Source organism: Harpia harpyja, chromosome 14 (genome assembly GCF_026419915.1).
Source record: "Harpia harpyja isolate bHarHar1 chromosome 14, bHarHar1 primary haplotype, whole genome shotgun sequence".
Lineage (NCBI taxonomy): Eukaryota > Metazoa > Chordata > Aves > Accipitriformes > Accipitridae > Harpia > Harpia harpyja.
Genome location: NC_068953.1, coordinates 17971950 through 17990094, shown reverse-complemented (window position 1 = coordinate 17990094; position 18145 = coordinate 17971950). Strand labels below are relative to the sequence as shown.

The window sequence follows — 18145 nt, the reverse complement described above, 5'->3', positions numbered from 1 at the left end:
GTGTGATGTAAACTAGCTGATCTTAATCACAAGTGTACTAAATACCCATTTGACATCTGCATACGTTGTTAGGCTCCTGCCTGCTCTGCATGCACAATTTAATTAGATGAGTAATAAATGTGTCAAATTTATCAGTGGTGTAAAACATTTGACTGCAGTGAATTTACATCCCTGATTTGTATTGTTCACAGATGGCTTATTATGGCTAACAGTATTTACCTATTTATCCTAAAAAAAAAAAAAAATAATCTTGTTTCATTTACATTGATTTGTCCAATTTTCCAGGAGGGAAATACAATTAACCACAAATAAGAAGAAAAATTTCAAAGTTGACTGATGAGATGCTGTTTTAAGACACTCAGTTCAATTATGCTAAAAGCATTCTCTCTTTGTTGCAACAGCACTTCCAAAATAAAGCCTGAATTGCAACAGTAGTAATGTGAAAACTCAACCATAAGTTTGAGGAAGGATTTTCCACATATCATAATTTCCTCTATTGAGCAGTGATTGCATATTATACATAGCCAACATAAATTACTTGTTAGAATGGTTTCCTTGGTGGAATAATTAAAAATATTAATAAATTATTAATAAATAAATAAATTTTCTCAAAAGTAGGGGTTTTTTCTTTTAAAAAATCAGAATTGAAAAAGTTGAGTCTTAGATACTGAAGTGATTGTGAAAGTCATGCTAGTAACAAGGAACACACAAAGGCAAACTCCAGTTTAAAAAGGCTGGTCTGCAGGACTACACAGCGTATCAAAGCTAGTCTTCTGTTCCGACTCTGCTACTAGAGCAGCCTCTCTTTCTCTGCACCAACTGTAGAAAGAGCCCAGGAAGACTAAACTAGGAGAGTACTCACAAAAGTACTGTTGTGGGCTTGCCACTGCTATGTGCTGCAGCTGAAGACCGAGAACTGGAGTAGAAAAATTTTTGATCTGACCCAACACAGCCATTGCTATGTTGTTACATTCTGGTATAGAGTTCCTTAGTGGGAGATAGTCTCACTGAATTACTTCTTTCCTATCTCCCCGAGGTGTCAAGCTATACGCTAACATGTTTGAAAATCTGTGCTTCGGTTCCTAAACTGTTAATCCAGAACCCACTAACTGAACAATTCCTTTGAATTCAGTTGGGCTGGAATTAGGCCCAATAAACTTCTCTATACTTTCCAAAATCATTGGAATTGACTAGCACCAAAGTTTATTACACAGCCACTGGACACAAATGCATTCAGTATAATCAGGTTGCTACTTCTCATATTTTAATTATAGGAAATGCATTGTAAAAGTCAGACTTCCATTAAAAACAGGCAGTTTAACAAGACCTAATAATAAAATTTTTATCAATAGGAATATTCAGAATTAACTTTCTGTGTACAAATTAGATTTTAAATAGCAGGTTCATTTCTCTGGTGATCTAATTTAGGGTTTTGGTATCAAACAATGTTTCAAACACATAAAAAACCTCCTATGGTAAATTTTTATCCCTAATGTTTTCCAGCTGGTCTCTAATAACTATTCCTAATTGTACTTGTTAAAAAGTGGATTTATGAATCTCAATTAGACTGGTTTCACTTATCCTACAGCAATTTTCAGTACCAACAAAGACTATTTCAAGATAGAAAAAAGTTTTATGTGGATGACAGAATAATTATGAAAATAAAAAAGAAAATGCCTTTTATACAACTTAATTCTCAGTAATTCTATTTCAATAATCCAAAACAGAAAATACAGCATGTAATAACCGTTTTGGGAACTTTGTTCATTCCACAAGTTACAAGGTACTTTTATTACTAGGGTATTCAGCTTCGCTTGTGTGCCCTACTGTGAACATAAAGATTTACATCATTCTCAGTGAATCTATTTTTATCTTCTTTGCAAACTTAATATCCTGATTCAGCAAAGTATTAAGATACAAGCTTAGTCTAAGCACACACTGAAGACCCCAGTCAATGTAAATTTTCCTGAAATTCACGCAGGGCAGCTTCAGCAAAGTTGTTAAGTGTATGCTTACCTTTAAAGTTTAATGTGACTAAATCTTCAGCAGGCACCCAGGTAGCCATTTAACTATTTTGCTGAGCAATGTCCAGTGTTGTGAAAGAAAAGTTGCAATACGTCCTTGCAAAACAATGGCTTCCCTCCCATGACTAATATCAGTTCTCACTTGGCCTCAGTATAAACATACGCTATACAAAATTTTCTGTCATCTTACTGTGAAATGTATTCTTAAAGAGACCCTTTACGTCACCTCAGTTGCAGGACTTATGAGAGGGCTTTGCAGTTAGGATGCAGATATTAAACAGTATCAGCCACATCTTTGCATGAGTGTTATCCATCACCCACAGAAACTTAAGCAAAATTAGTAAACATGACTATGTGCCTGCCATGCCATTTTTACAAGAAATCAAAGCTTCCACAGTTTAATAGGAGAAGAAAATTATAAGTGACATAAACTGTTTTAGACTAAAATATATGCCATATATATGAAGACACTTCTGCTACAAACACATTTTTTTATTACAGTCTCCTACAACTTTCCCAGATGGCCAGGTAGTGGCTATTCCTTGGCGGTCACCATATGCTCTACAATTAGTGAGTCATGTCTCTGATTAGCATTCAGATCTCTGACAAATTCCCATGAAACCAGAGCTGGAGACCAAGATCCTTAGGCATCAAAGAGGGAAAAAGAGGCTCTTCCATGGCAAATTCTGAAAGTCAAAGTCATTATACCTAATGTAATAGCCATGAACATTCTCCCTGAACACCACTTCTAGCCAAGACAATGGACCAGGCTGTCTTATTTCTGCAAGTTTCTGTTCATTGCTAGGGTGTACATAGACACAAGAATGCTATTTTTACAACATTATAACACTGTCTGTTGTTGCAGCCAAACACTTTGGCTTGAAAATTTGACTTCAGATATGTGTTAAGTAATGCACAATAAATTCTCATCCAAAAGAAAAAAAGAAAAAGAAATGCTAGAGTGCATGCAAAGCTGTGCTCTGGGCACAGAATAGTTAACACATGCCTGCTGTCCACTCGACATTTTCCTTAAAAGCTGCTGTGAAAAAATCAGATTTCTCCCCAGAAGTATTATGATTGAAAGTAGCAACTTGAAAACAGCAATGTTTTTATGGGCTCCTGTGAAGAGGATTCTCCAGTGCTCAGTAGGGCGAATCCAACCTTCTCAAAAATACTGATCCCATTATTCAGTTTTGGTAATTAAAATGTTTTCTAAATGATGGTTCCCCAGCAGGAGGAAATTGATTAATTTTAATGCATTATTGTATTTTAGCATGGAACAACTTTTTTTTTTTTTCCTCCTCTTGTTCCCACCATTTGCAGATGAATTACTTAGATGTGAAGATTTGTCTACTGTATTTGACATGAAGCTTTAGGGAGTAAGTGGAGAAACCCAAGGAGTGCCTCATCATTTGCAAGTTCATTTTCCTTCTATTTGGATATTGATTAGCAGAGCATATATTGTGAGGAAGTGGCTTGACTAAGGGAACATAGAGCTAAATGTGACTTTAACAGAATTTACATATTTAGAAATGCATTTAGGGGTTTCATTATATGCTGCTTTTTAAAACAAGTTGTTTGGTTTGGTTTTGTTGGTTTTTTTTTTTTAAAATTAGGTCACAGAATCTTATTTAATTTAAATATATTTGAATAACACTATGAGTACCATTTACAAATGTAGTGCCTCTTACTTAGGCCCAAACTCTGAGTCCTTTAAAATATACCAATTGACTTCAGTTGGTTTTGGGTTAGGCCGTTAATTACTCACATGAGTGTTACAAAAGTTGAAGAAGCAGACACCTGGCTAGCTAACTTCAAACACTGGTTCAAAAATAGATCCTATCCCATCTGAAGAAGAGATGCATGTATCTTACAATTCTATTACAGCAAGCAATACTTTAAATAATTAAAATTATTTTGTGTTTGTGTTCATCTTTTGCAGTACTTTGAGTAAAATCAATGCTGCCACACATGACCTAACATTAAATAGTTTCTTGAAACAGTGTTTCTCCTGCTCCCAACAATTTTTTCCTTTTTACAAAGGCTTCTGCTTGATTAGAAATTAGAAGGAAAGTCCAATATGATTTTATCAGACAATAAAAGTTTGCTTAGATATCCAGTTCTATTTTCAAGCAGACTTCAGATAGATGAGAAAACTGATATACAATCAGGTCTTCTGGAATGAAACTATTATCAAGCAATTGCACAAAATATAGCAACAAACTGGAACAAAACTAATTGGCTTTGGACTTAGCAACTGACAGCAGTCACCTCCATAAAATTAAGAGGAATGAGCAGGGTAGACTAGTCTATAGCTAATATAAGACTAATTCACCTAGGGATGCATACAGTACTCACAAGAACTTTGCCCAGGATCTTGGAGCAATCTACAAATATGTAAGATTAAAAAAATATCAGGAGCATTAGTATTCCCAGAAAATATAAGGCACTGATATTGGAGGCAGTCTTTGACAAAGCCAAGAACAGTCTTCACCTTTCCTGATTCTGTAACACATCTCTCTTTCTGGCAGTAGATTTATCCAATAAACAACAGTAACCATAACATTTATTACTTAAAACAAATTTACTAAGGTGCTCAAACGTCTCAAGCAGAATGAAGGCCTATATATTATGTAAAGACATCAAAGGAACTGTTTGTCCTAAAAAACTTACTGTCCTACGCATCTCTGATGGAAGTCTCATCTTCAAAAGAACAGCAAGACTGAAGTGCAGTTGAATATCCCAACTGCTAGCAATTTCCATCACTGTGGACTTAGTTTGAGTTCAGGTTTGAAAACTCAGCTCTGATAGAGGCTGAAAACAATAAAAAGTGATGTCCTTCATACAGCAAATTTATGAATGTATGTTACAATACACTAGTGAGCAACACAGAGACTACATTATATTTTTGGCATACACTGTATAGATTTAAGTCTTGTATACCATTTAAAAAAAAAAGAATATTACAGTATGAAGGAGAATGGCATGAAGACCACCATATCCTATTTCCAAACAGCCTAGTATCTGATGCCTTTGAATAATTAGTTTTAGCTAGATGAGAAGAATCCTTTGTCCATTATGAATTCCTACATAATGAATAACAAGCTATTATGCTAATGCAAGAAAATACTTATTTGTATCAAAGTTTTTTTTTTTTTTGTAGACAGGCAACATGCAACACAAGACTTCTTTTAATTCATACACAGATGTCCAAGATGTTAGCTGGAAAGAAAGAAAGAGTCTGATTAGCATCTGGGGTTTCAGTATGAAATTCAAACACTCAAGCACTGCTTGCTCTTCAAGTGGATCAGATGGTCTAAATGGGGATCATATCTGCTCATAAGAAGATCTTGCTCACTGTGGCTTAAGAATTTACCTGAAGTGACATAAGTTTTTAAGACTGCATTCTTCACACTGCTAACCAGAATGATTCATGAGAGCAGAGGTACTAACCCTCACATACAATGAGTCAAACTTACAATTTACAACATAACCTCCTAACAGTGATATTTTTATGCATACTGATTTACACAATTTCTTCTCCAGAACTCTAATGCAAGAGCTAAGACTTTATATTACTTTTTATTTTTCCCATGCGATGTAATAAACAAGTGGTATGCAAGCACCCCAGCATATGGAAAAGAGCCACTTTTAAATGAAAAAAGTAACCTTTTTGTAAAGTGAGTCAATGTTCCTAAATGGGTTCACTGAAGTAAATCCAGTGCTAACAAATGTATAATGCTCCCTGTTGGCAATGGCAAAACAAAAAAAAAAAAAAACAAACAAACACCCAACCCGAAAAAAGCCCCAAAACAATCCAGAAGCGTTAACAATAACTCTAGTAATGTCTTCTAGTGAATTGAGCATCCATGAAAGAATACTGGGCAGGTTTATTCACTTTTCAGTGACAACTGTTAACTATTTAATTCATCCCAATTTCACACAATCACACAGGTTGGAAGGGACCTCTGGAGGTTGTCTAGTCCAATCCCCCTGCTCAACCAGGGCCACCTTGAGCCAGTTGCCCAGGACAGTGTCCAGGCTCCAAGGATGGAGACTCCACATCCTTGGAGTTTTTTAAGATTACATCCTTGTTTTGTATGATTACATTCCTAGCTTTCTGAAACGTGTAAGTGCCTAAAGATACATCCACATACCCAAATATTGTCCTTTCAGAGTTTTATGTCCTCCTTTTGTACTACTTCCTCTTCCAGAATTAAGTTGAATTCCTTTTGCTCCCTCTACTTACTCTCTTTGGTGCTGTCACCAGTAAACTCCCAAACTCCCATTATTCCAAACACCAGTGAGATGTCTGTTGACTACCAGATCCTAAAAAAAACCCCCAAAACTGGAAAGCCACAACTGAAAGGCAGCTGAGGATTGCCCTGCTGAAACCAGACACAGAGAAACTTGGAGAATACCAGGCAGGTCGTAGCAGTGCACAGTGGAGCAGGAGCACACAGGCAGCAGGGTCTGTTAAGTTTACAACAATGGCCAAACTGAGGCCATGTTTCATCACGAAGTGGAAAAGTAGCACTGAGAGATCAGTCCTCCCTCTTTCTGGATTCTGCTTCAAGTACAATTCAGCTGGACAGAACAATCAGATCCTAACAACATTTATGTATCCCTTCAGGTAACTAGTGTGCTATATTACTAAAATTTACACCACAACAGCACTTTTGCAAGCTCAGAATACATATTTGCCTTCACCTTCAGTAGTCTGCACATTGGTAGGTTATGTATGAAAGGCAGAGCCTATTTCATTCTAGAGTACCTGTGCAAATATGTTTCTTTTACAAAAGTCAACAGAACTACGAGTCTATATTCTGCTTCCAGTGCACATTATTTTAAGTAGGTCTCATCTTTTTTGAATGCCTGCATACAGAAGAAACCACCTAAACTTAGCTCTCTACTACAGAGAACACAGACCCTAAAATTGTCCTCTGCTTAATGTTCTATCAAGCTGCCCTTCAAGTGGAAAACTTAATCCTTAAACAAAGCCTAAAAGAATGCTAGGGAGGATAAGACAAAGGAAAGACCTGCAGGAAAATAAGAGAGCAGGGAAAAAGCATCTGCTAAAAAAAATTAAGAGGATGCCTGGATTATCTAGAAACCATCAGCGTTAAATGCTGGACGTTAATCAGTGCAGCAGCATCCTGCTAACTATTTCTCCTTGTTTCTCATTCTGTCAAGCAAAAGGATTTTGCACACCATACACAGATCTGATTCCTCACTTCACCATTCTCATTTACCTCAGTAATTTCTGGGTGAACCTTTTATCTGTTGCTGAATTTTATTTAGTTGTCTCTTTGCCCCCTCTTGTTTATTTTCCTAATTGTGTTTCTTTTTCTTGCTCTTTTCCATACAGAAGTGACTTTCCCTATCGCTCCTACCCACACACCTCTGCCTGCCAAGCTATTTTCCATTGCCTTTCTTGTTTAACATTGTTTGCCCCTTATTCAGAGTTCCCACATTTTTTGCATTTTACAGATCAGAGCAAGAGGAACAAGCTCAGTTTCTAGGCTGCTCTCGGATCATCCACAAACAATCCCACGGAACATATCTTGAGAAATAAATTTCACTTACATCTTTATTAGCCAAAGTGGTACAATATAAATAAATAAATAAAAAAAATTAAGAAAAATAAAACTTCACAGTTCCTGTGGATTGGAATGGATATAGCAGCTGCCTCAATTGTTAAGAGCACACACTGCATTCATTCGTTTGTTAACTGATACTTTGCTATCTTCTGACCACAAACAGCAGATGGTATTTTGTCATTCGACAGACCTCAGTTTACATAAATCACAACTTCTGTCCTGAAGAGTTTACAATCCAGTGCTAGCTAACATCTCCTGCAACAGGCAGTACTATGCAAATGAGTCTCCTTCCATTTGTAGCATACAAATCTTTCTGTATATTTGACCATCATTATTTACTATAAATGAATATTTTGTAAATATAATTTACCACTGTTGTAATTTCTGTGACTTACTCCCAGTAGCCCTCACTGCAGAGACTGCATCTAATCAATCCTCAATTACTATGTAAATACATCCTATAGGCTACTGATGACTTTCCTTTCAAACACGTAATACACAATTAATGACAGCTATAATGGCACCAAAGACTCCAAACCAAAAGAACTTCTCACTGTAATTTACACTTACCACCACTAAAGATGACTGATTTGTTGGAGCACGCACTTTTCAAGTTTTTTGCAGTCTTCTGGAAAAGTGATTATCAGTAGTTCTAGTCAGTGACTGCCTGTTACTGTACTTCGCTCCTCAAAACAAAATTCTACATAACTAAGTACAATGATATTTCCTGTTGTAACATTACCTGGTCATAGTTAGGGCTACATCCAAAAATCCTCATTCAGGGAAAGCTTACAGTAAACCAGCAAAAACCTCGCCCTGTACTCCATATAAGATACATGCACAGCTCTGTCCTGCTTTAACGCTACAGCTGTCAAAACACATCATGTCTAAACTAAAGCTCAGAGTTACAAACGATAATTTTCAAATTTGTTCATTCATTCATTTACAATAAAGTTTTCAGTCTTTTTACCTTTCTTTACAAGTAAAATGGAAACTAGGCATTATTATGAAAGGGTGGGATTCATTTCACCAGATTTGAGTAATCCAAAAGTTAGATGCCTGGCCTAGTCTGGTCTGCTAGTCCATCTTGAGGACTAGCAGACTACTAAGGACTACCTTGACTTCCTTGGAGGAAGGGGGCAGGCATCATATCCAGAAGGCAATTCATCCTAAAGGTGATACCATCTGCAAAAACAAGCCTCCAAATGTCTAATCCCTTTGCAAATAAACACTGGTATAAAACACTTCTTTCCCTACCATTCAGTGCATGACTAGTCACATGATGTTTTGTAGAAGGCAATGCATAATAACACTGAGAAGTAAATTTTCTGGTGCTTGAATTGTATCTATAAAATAACTGATTGGCCCTGTTTGGTTGATAAAATGCCTACCTGAAATATGCAGAAAAAAGGAAATTAGAAGAGGAGAAGGGATGAAGAACATGGCTACACTGGACATTTTTACTAAGTTTGAAAAATGGTAGGTGTTATAACTTCAATGGTTTTGATTTGCCTTATCCATTTTAACACACAGAAGTTAATACGATTTCAAATTAATCAGCCAGTACTTCTTTAAAGTGATATTTACAGCTTTTACATTTAAATGGAGGCAAACAAAACTATAATTTATGCTATAATAATGACATATAAAGTATCATTGTTTTAATTCTTTAATAGAATTAAGCTAGCTGTGGCAAGTAGATAAAACCCCTTTGAATAGTGAAACATCTCCATAGTTTGTCTTGTCAAGGCTCCTGCTTCTAAGAATATTTATGATTTTACTGTTCCTTGAGAACCATAAATGACACAGCATGTCAATGAGACAGTTTCAATCTCAGTCTGGATATTTCCATCCAGAACTAGAGTATAATTCAGTCTCCATCCCCAGATAACCCCAGCCTTTCTCCTTATACTGCTAACAAAGGGCTTAATACTGGACTTCCTCCTGAGAAACAAATTCTATACCTTGTGCTAACCCCCATGACTTCGCCAAGACTGCATGGAATGAAAATGAATGCAGCAGTTCATTGTGAATTAAGAAAGCACGAATCAGACCCCAGCGTACAAAGTGCAACGGCAGTTTTCTGGAGTGACTGCCTGTCAAGTAGGTACTAGACTACGATGCACAACTCATTTGGCAAACTGAGTGTCAGTGAAGTCACCTACCAGTGTCCTATGCTGCTACCAAAAGCATGTTGGCTGCTAAATGACTTTACATTCTTTTTTCTTTTTCTACTGAGCTTATTTTAGAAAGGTTGTATATCAATCTGGAAAGTGCTGTGAACATGATGTTATCATAATGGTACCATATGCCAGTCGACTACTTACAAATCATCCATGCTTCCCTCACTTGGTAGATTTTAAAAGCATGATAAAGAACTTGATTCTCCTCATGCTTACACTGGCTTTATATCAGTATACTTCCATGTTTTACACTGGTAAAAAAAAAAGGGAGAAATATTTGTACCAAACCCTCTAAAAATTTTTAAAGGCTCTAAAATGGCTTTGTCAAATGACAAGTTTTTACTACTCAAGTAGTTGTCTCAAAACCAGATATGTTAAAGATTCAAACCCTATGAAGAAGTAGAATATGCTCCCCAAACACCTTATCTAGCCGTACAATCTATAGAAATAGGTTACATCCTTTAACTAAAGAGCTTTGGAGCTTTTAATTTACCTTCCTGTTTTGGACCCTTAAGCAGGCAACTGTGAATTCCAATACTCCACCTCATAGTTTCTCTACAGCTTTTTCCTACCTTCTTTGCTCCAGAGAAAGCAGATTTTCATGTGTTTACAACACTCCATAAACCCTGCAAAAAATCATGTACTGTAAGACTTGTGATAAAAACAGGAGGTTAGCAAAAGTCTAGATCTTAACAAGGAATCCAAGAAAAAAGGTTAAGGAAAACTTCAGCTGCATATCTGGACTTAAGAGAACCTGGACCCATTTTCACTCATAACTACCAGTTAAATTAATAAAATTTAAAAAAAAAAAAAAAAAGAAGAAGAAAAAAAAAGGATCTGTTCACAAATTTCACACTTGGCTAACCTTTAAGCTGTCATATTCTCGCAGTTCTCTGGGGCCTTTTTAACCCTTTAAAATATTTTTCAGAGTGACTGTTAGTGCTCATGTTTTGGGTTGAAAAACCTAGAAAACGAAGTATATGAAGTTAGAGCACAGAACTATTTTCACTTAGCTACTTTGTCTTACTCCTCTTCCAGGCAGAGCATATCTCTAGCAGTGAATCTGATTTCAACCTCATGCCTATTCATTCATTAGCCTTTATAGTCAGGCTGTTAATAGGAGAAATTCTCAGTGCCAGTTCTTATTGCAAAGGAAGAAGTTAGGCCTACCAGTTCTGGTCTTGTTTGCAATCTGGTGCAAGTTGGATGTGCTCTTCTTTCCTGCTGCATTTCTGTGAGCAGGCTAAGTGGTGACCTTCATCTTGTATCTCTCTCCCTCTCTCAGAAAGAAGCTTTCATACAAATTTCAATACTTTCCCTTCAGAGAAGCAGACAGACAGGAGAAACAGCCTGAAGGGCTTAGCACTACTGTTCATATACAAGTGTTTGTAACACACTTATCTTAGAGAATTCTGGACTTGTCTTTGGACAACCTGACTGAATACCTTAGATCCTCTGGGCTGTAGCCCACTGTTTTACAGCCACCGAGTCTGATCGTCACAAGGGCCTGAAATATTCTCTCTTCATGAATTTGGTACATAATCATTAATTCCTAAGGTAAGGATCACATTTTGTAAACTCAAACAAAATTCCTCCTCTCTATATGCATACACCAATTGTACATCACTCACAGGAATCACATAGAAGTATCACATGGCTGAATTCATCTGGCAATCTTTAAAACTGATTCTATCTGGGATTTGTCTCCTTTGAGAGTAGCTCTTTTAATTTTCTACAAGCTTTTTCATCTCTCTCTCCTTAACATACAGAACTTCCTCACTGAGGTTTCAATCAGTTTTGTGCAAAGAAAAGTACCAATAGCTACTGCAGCACGGTCAGCCTGCACAGTACAGAACAATGAGGTTGAATTTTTTTCATCTTTTCCATTAACATCTGAAGAACCCTTTCTAGGAGTAACTCATTTATTCACAATGGTAATTGTAACTATTTCCTTGATCCCAGGTTTTACATATTAGTCATTTTTAGTAATACGTGAGACAGCCAGGGAAGGACTCGGTTGCCTAAACAGGGATGCCAAGTGCTATTTGAGACACCTGAGGAAAACCAAGATATCTGCATCGGGCAACAGATAACAACGTATGTCTCACAGGACACCTGAATGCTGGTGGAGCAGCAGCTAGAGACGAGGTAGGATACCCTGGAGAACCTAAGATGACTGTGAGACCTGAATCCTACCTGCAACTACAGTGTGGTCTAAAGTCCATCACCATCAGTGGAGAAATTCCCAGTGACTTCGGCTTTGACTCGGAACTAGACTCTGACTCTTGCCATGTCACAGTTTCCTTTGCACAGATATGCAAGGAGAGAGGGGCCATGTAAGTAACCCTATGCCTCCCAGCACTCCCCTGCAAGACGCAACCAGAATTGACAAATTTGCATAAAATTACAATAAGAACGAAGTCTGTAGGTAGGTAATTCAAACCCAAAGTGGTACAGAGGGATAGTTTGTGGGAAGCCACCACACACTCTGTATCCACCTGGAAGTACACGAAGGCCAATGGCAAGCATACACGTTACAATAATTAAAATGTTAAAACTAGTGCAGGAACCATACTTCCACACTCTCCAATTCATGCAGTCCCCATGTTTCAGGAAAAAGAGCTTATAGCTTTTATATAAAGTAACTGTGAACTGTATAAGGTCTCCACTTAAATTCCCACCCCAGAGATTTGCACAGCAGTACTGCAAAAAGTAGTAATTATATAGTAGCTTTTTAGTATGCAATGGTATGCAGCACTTTTCTTTTTAAGCTGAACAACCAAAGTAGTATCATAAATATTATATTTAAATAGTAGCTCAAACCACATGGTTTGAAAACAATAACCAAGCACATGCTTTGTAGGAGCACAAATTTAGAAATGATTTTACAGACAAGGATAAAAGGTTTGCAAGAATTGTGATCACACTACAGAGAAATAGTTTATACAGGCTGTACTTGAAGGTACTTTCACAGTTCCAATATAATTAACTGTTTCCAGAGATTTATAGTTTTGCTGTACACATTTGCTTAAATATTAATTCTGCTGCCTAGCGTTTAAAGCACGATGGATTATTCAAAGTAAAATGGCTGAAAGCCCCATTCATAGTAAATATGCTTACAGACATGCAGCTTCTTAAAAGAGAACACTGGCTTCTATTTGATACTTCTTCCTATTAATGTATTTTTAATTGTAAAAACAAGAGACCAAATTAGCCCTTTTTCAATAAGTACAAAACAGGAGCAAAATAATGCATTCCTAATATTGTATATTTTACCTCAGTAAATTTTTTTTTTTTAACTAAAATTACAAAATTTTATAAAGTAGATGACTGGGTGACTAGAAAGAAAGACAACATTGAAATTTTATTTTGAAAAACATATAGTCACCACATGACCATTTTCAATGTTTCATATGCTGAAACACTGAACACTTTCACCATAAAACTTTCACAATTCTGTAATGAATTTACTCAGATAGTAAGAAGAAGCAGAAAGAAAACTAAGTTCAACAGTTTGAACATTGAAGAAGCCTCCAGAGGTTGTTACTGACAAATAACAACCTCATGCACTTGCATTGAAACTAATTTTGCAAACATACATCATTATCCTTAAACACATGTGCTTATTAGTATTTATTGTCCTAACACAAAGCCAATTCAGGTGCCTCACACTAACTTTAATAGACTCCAGACCAGGTCCCATGAATGCTAACTTGTTCATAAGCTTTTGCAAGACCAGATCCTCAGTCTGTAAAAGATCACAAAAAATCAAATCCTATTATGAGACTGTTTAGTTGGTTTACTCACCTTTACTTAGCACTACCATAAGCAAGGCAATACATGTAAAAGAATCCATCCATCAGCTGTTACTCTGGGAAGGAAAACTTGTGGGATTTAATAACAAAGTGGACATGTAAGGAAGGTCCAAACAAAAAGAGGGACAGAAAAGCTCTGGCTGCACTCTAAGAGAAGTCTAACAGAATGGGCAGGATTCGGACTGAGACCTGGATATCCCAGCAGAAATCTCTGCAGAATTTATTAGCTCCATAATGTGAAATTAAGAGACATAACATCCAATCACCTGACTTGAGATTTCTTTTATCAAAATATAGGACTGAGCATGACTGGGGGTTTCCCCCATTTGACAGGATATGGAAGGTAGACAGGCTGCTACATTCTAGTTCATTCATAATTCATGTCACTTATGTTCGAAACCAGGAGGTCATAAAGATACAAACTGTAGACTTCCTTTTAGTTAACTCTAGACTTTTTTGCTCCTGGGGTGCAGGGGTGGGGCGGGGTGCTGACCCCAGCCTTCATAGTATTTAGTGATCACCGCGGCTATTTAAATCTCCAACCCCTGTGATACTCTGAGAGATGGCTGCCTTGGTTTCACAAAATATTGATCTGCCCACCTCTCTGGGCCAAACAGATGCCCAGTGCTTGCAGATTAATATTAATAAACACAGGCATCAGAACTCTGTGCTGTCACCTGAGGATCTCAGCTGAGCATTGAATTTGGGAGCTGATATCCTGACACTCCCAAACTTCTCTCTCTTTGTTAAGAACCATCTGGCAGGGTGGCCAGAGTCCTCCCTAGGCAAAAGAAGGGAATGTTTGGCAGCAGCGAGTAGCACCAGCGAGAGTGAGATTCCACCAGCTAGCTCCCCAGCCTCAAGAAAGAGGCGTCACTTACACATTGCATCCTGCAACTTCTCCCTCGTGCCTCTCCCTACTCCAAAGACCCTCTTCATCACGAGCCCTGTTAAGTACAGACAAGGGAAGCCGCTACGACCCGAGCAGCAATTCCACTCGCCCACGCAGAGCAGCAGCCCGAGGACGGGGACACGCGGGGACCAAATCTGCCTCCTGCAACCAGAAGAAAGTTCGTGCCGACACAACACCCCAGTAAACCATGCGGGGGGGGGGCGGCTTTTGAGAGAAGCGCTGTTAGGGGAGAGTCGTAATAAAGCCGTAAGATCTCACCCACACACATATCTCCTCGATCAGCACTTCCAAAATCACCGACGAGAACCCAAAGAAAGATCGAGGGGAGGGACAGAAACGGGAGGCTGGAGAGAGACTGCCTCCCCCCGGCTCGTCCTGGATGCCTGGGCAGTTCCAGGAGGAGCAGGGAAGGGGGCTTCCTCCCTTGCAGCCAGTGGGTGCAAAGGGAGCTCCTTGCCCCGCAGCAGCGGCGCCAGGAACAAACGGGGCGTGGGGGGCCGCAGCTGCACACACAGGGGCTCCGGCGCCGCGTCCCCCGCAGCGCTCAGTCCCTGTCCCGACTCGCACCTACCTCGGCGGGACCCGGGGCCGGATCCGTGGGGCTGCGGCGGCGGCGGTAGCGCGACGCTGCGAGAGGCGGCGGCGGGAGGCGGCGAGCGGCAGCCCGGGCTGCAACGGCCGAGCTGGGGCCGCTCGCACGCGTGTACCGCGCTGGTGCCGCTGCCCAGGGCGGGAAGGCGATGCTGCTGCGGGGGACTCCGGGCGCCTCTTTGGCTCTGTTAGGAAAGTTACCGCGGCCACACGACCCACCTTAAACCCGCCTCCCCGCAGGACCCGAGGGAGGGGAAAGGAGGAGGAGGGAGGAGACGGGGGTGGGGGCTCGGAGCCGTTCATTTCCCAGCGCAGAACCAAGTCACAGCAGCATCTCTCGGGCTGTCGCTCCGGGATGCAGGGCTGGGCGCGCCAGTGCAGCCCCGGCTCCCGCAACGCCGGGCTGGGGCCGCGCTCCGCTCCGCTCCCCTCCTCCTGGATTCTTGCACTTACGCGCGGTACCACGGGGCCAGCTTCAGAGCGCAGAAACTTTCCCGTTTCCTGCGGCGCTGACGCTGATTTTTGGCTTATTCGTTTGGCGATGGCTGGTTTGGCATCTCGTTATTTATTTAACCATTTGGGGGAAGGGGGATCAAGTCCTGAAGCCTTGGGGTTTGTGTATGTGGTTTGGGGTTTTTTTCTCCGCCCAATTCAATTAAAATACCTTAAATAGACTTAAGAGGACAAAGAATCAGACCGACACCCCGGCATCCCAAGGCTGCCGCCCGAACAGTGCATATGGGAATGAGGAAGCAAACTCTATAGCTGAGGCAGAAACACTTGGCGGCTCAGCAGAGGGTAGGAGATGGGGAAAAAAAAACCAAGGCTCCCTGCCTCCTGCAGCTGAAAGAACGGGATCTCCAGAGCAGAGACCTATCAAACTCCACGGATGTGCTTAGCGGGAGATCATGCAAACTTCTGGACCCATTTCAAGGTGCCTCAGTTTGCAACTACACGCACGCACGCCGTTGTATGGGCATGCAGACATGGGCAAACACATGCAGCTCTGACTGCCTAAAGCAGTCCCTCGATGGAGAGAAGCTGGCTAGAGCTGATATCAGGCAAGACTGAGGGGATGCTAATAGACAAGAGAAAAGCGCGATGGAAAATTTACCTCTTCTCTAGCATCCTCTACCGTCCAGAGCATCTGCCCTTGTATTGTCAAATCGACTGCACCACGGCTGCTTTTTAGGGTGGCTCAGTGCCACTGGATGCTCAGAAAGGTATCAGACAGGGAACGAATTGCACCCCGCGGTTGTAATTTTCTTCTGGAAAGATGTACCAGAAGTTACAAATCTATAATGATAAAAATCATTAGACCAAAATGCCTATGATGGGTGATTTGAACAGCTGCACTAACTTAGCTCTTAGCCAGCAATCTCACACTTGCACAGTCTTTTCAAGATGAAATGCTCTATTTGTGTTATGTACTATTACTGATTATTTTCTAATTAGAATAATAATGTTGGCTGAGTTCCTGCTTTTTTATCATCTCAGTATGTAAGAAACAGAAGACCAAGCCCCTTTTTGATAATGTATGAAAATGGCTAATAGAACTTTTTTGTCATTGTAGCCACACGATGAATCCCCACATTGTACAATATTCTATGTACATATAAGGCAGCCAAAATCCTTTGTCCTGCACTGTGTGTTTCTTGGTAACATGCCAGTACATGACTGCAGGTGATGGCAGTTTCAAAATGGATGGTTTGGGCCAGAACTGGTGCACTGTTTCTGTAAGGCACTCCCTGCAATATCCCACCCTCCCCAAAAACTTCTCCACTCCCACCACTGCTTTTGTGCCTCCAGGTTCCCAGCCTTGCCCTTGCTGCATTGTCCTGATTTACAGCCTTCCCAAGATCTTGCACCAGCCACCTAAACCAGGAGAACGAGGCAGTGGAGAACACATATGTGCTGGGATGACTGCTAGCTTCCCCACCTCTTTTTTGCAAACCCAGCTCTCTGCTCTCTCCCTAGCTCCAGAAGGCTATTTTTCTTCATTAGCTATGGTTAAAGCAACCTAACCAGGATCTGCAGCACTATTGGTGCCTGAGGTGTATTCATACCCATCTTTCCCAACCTGTTTTTAATTATTTTTACAAGCATCCTAATAATGAATATCAATAATAAATTAGCAATCATGTTTATTTATTAAATTATTTTCAATATTTAATAAAATTTAATGGATCAAATTTGAACTAGATTTATTAAATAAATAGAGATAATTAGGTTTTGTTGTTTGTACAAGAATATTAAAACCACCAGTTGCTCTATACTGATGGCATTGTTTATGACTCAGTTTTGTCACCAGTTTCCTGCTGGGGAACTATTTAGCCTCCCTGATTTTTCTTTTTAAAAGGTAAGATGCTGGCTGAAATGCATGGAGACAAAACCAGTCTGCTTAAAATAAATTAGGCCAGCTTGCTGCTACAATTTTTTTTTATATGTTTTTTTGTCTTTCAGAGTTCTCTTTAAAACTTTCCAGAGAAGTGTTCTGTCAAACTACAACTGCCCTGGACATCAAAAAAACCCAAGATATTGCACTGCTGTATGACTATTTACAGATGTTTAAGACAAAGCATTCAGCCCTTCTCTTCTTTCTCACGTAAAACCCCATCCAGCTCAGTAATTTCACTTGGAAAGTACAATTCTGGTATTTTCTGCAATATGGTTGCCTACTTGAAGGGTAGTAGGTATTAGTAAATGTCAATGAATCTGGCTATGGATGTGTTTTACATTTGAGGGTGACTACTACAACACTCATTTATTACTGATCTCTATTTAAATGCAACCCTCCTCCAAAGACGTTCAGTATAAACAGCATTAGATTGCATCACACTGATTCTAGTTCGGTGGTTCTGTTTTAAAATGCACAGTTTATAAATAAAGATATAAAAAGATGGTTTGGCTTTTTTCTTATTATTGTTGACTCAATGAGTCTAGCCTGGAGTTATAACTCTGTAAACTCAAGCTGAATCTTCAAGCTTAGCTAGATTCTTTCATAAATCAGAATGAGTTG

General features: G+C 39.5%; 1 protein-coding gene across 8 annotated transcripts in view; it reads right to left on the bottom strand.

The window, feature by feature from the left end:
- The window catches only part of MEGF11 (multiple EGF like domains 11), a 293615-nt gene extending 278287 nt beyond the window's left edge, over positions 1-15328 (bottom strand). For 4 of the 8 annotated variants that reach the window (XM_052807161.1, XM_052807163.1, XM_052807165.1 and 1 more), the window contains exon 1: positions 15107-15325. The gene's annotated coding sequence lies outside the window, so the exon portion shown is untranslated. Of the gene's footprint in view, positions 1-15106 lie in introns of all 8 variants that reach the window. The other 4 variants (XM_052807167.1, XM_052807164.1, XM_052807170.1 and 1 more) reach the window with 3 other exon arrangements.
- Between the last annotated feature and the right edge of the window lie 2817 nt (positions 15329-18145).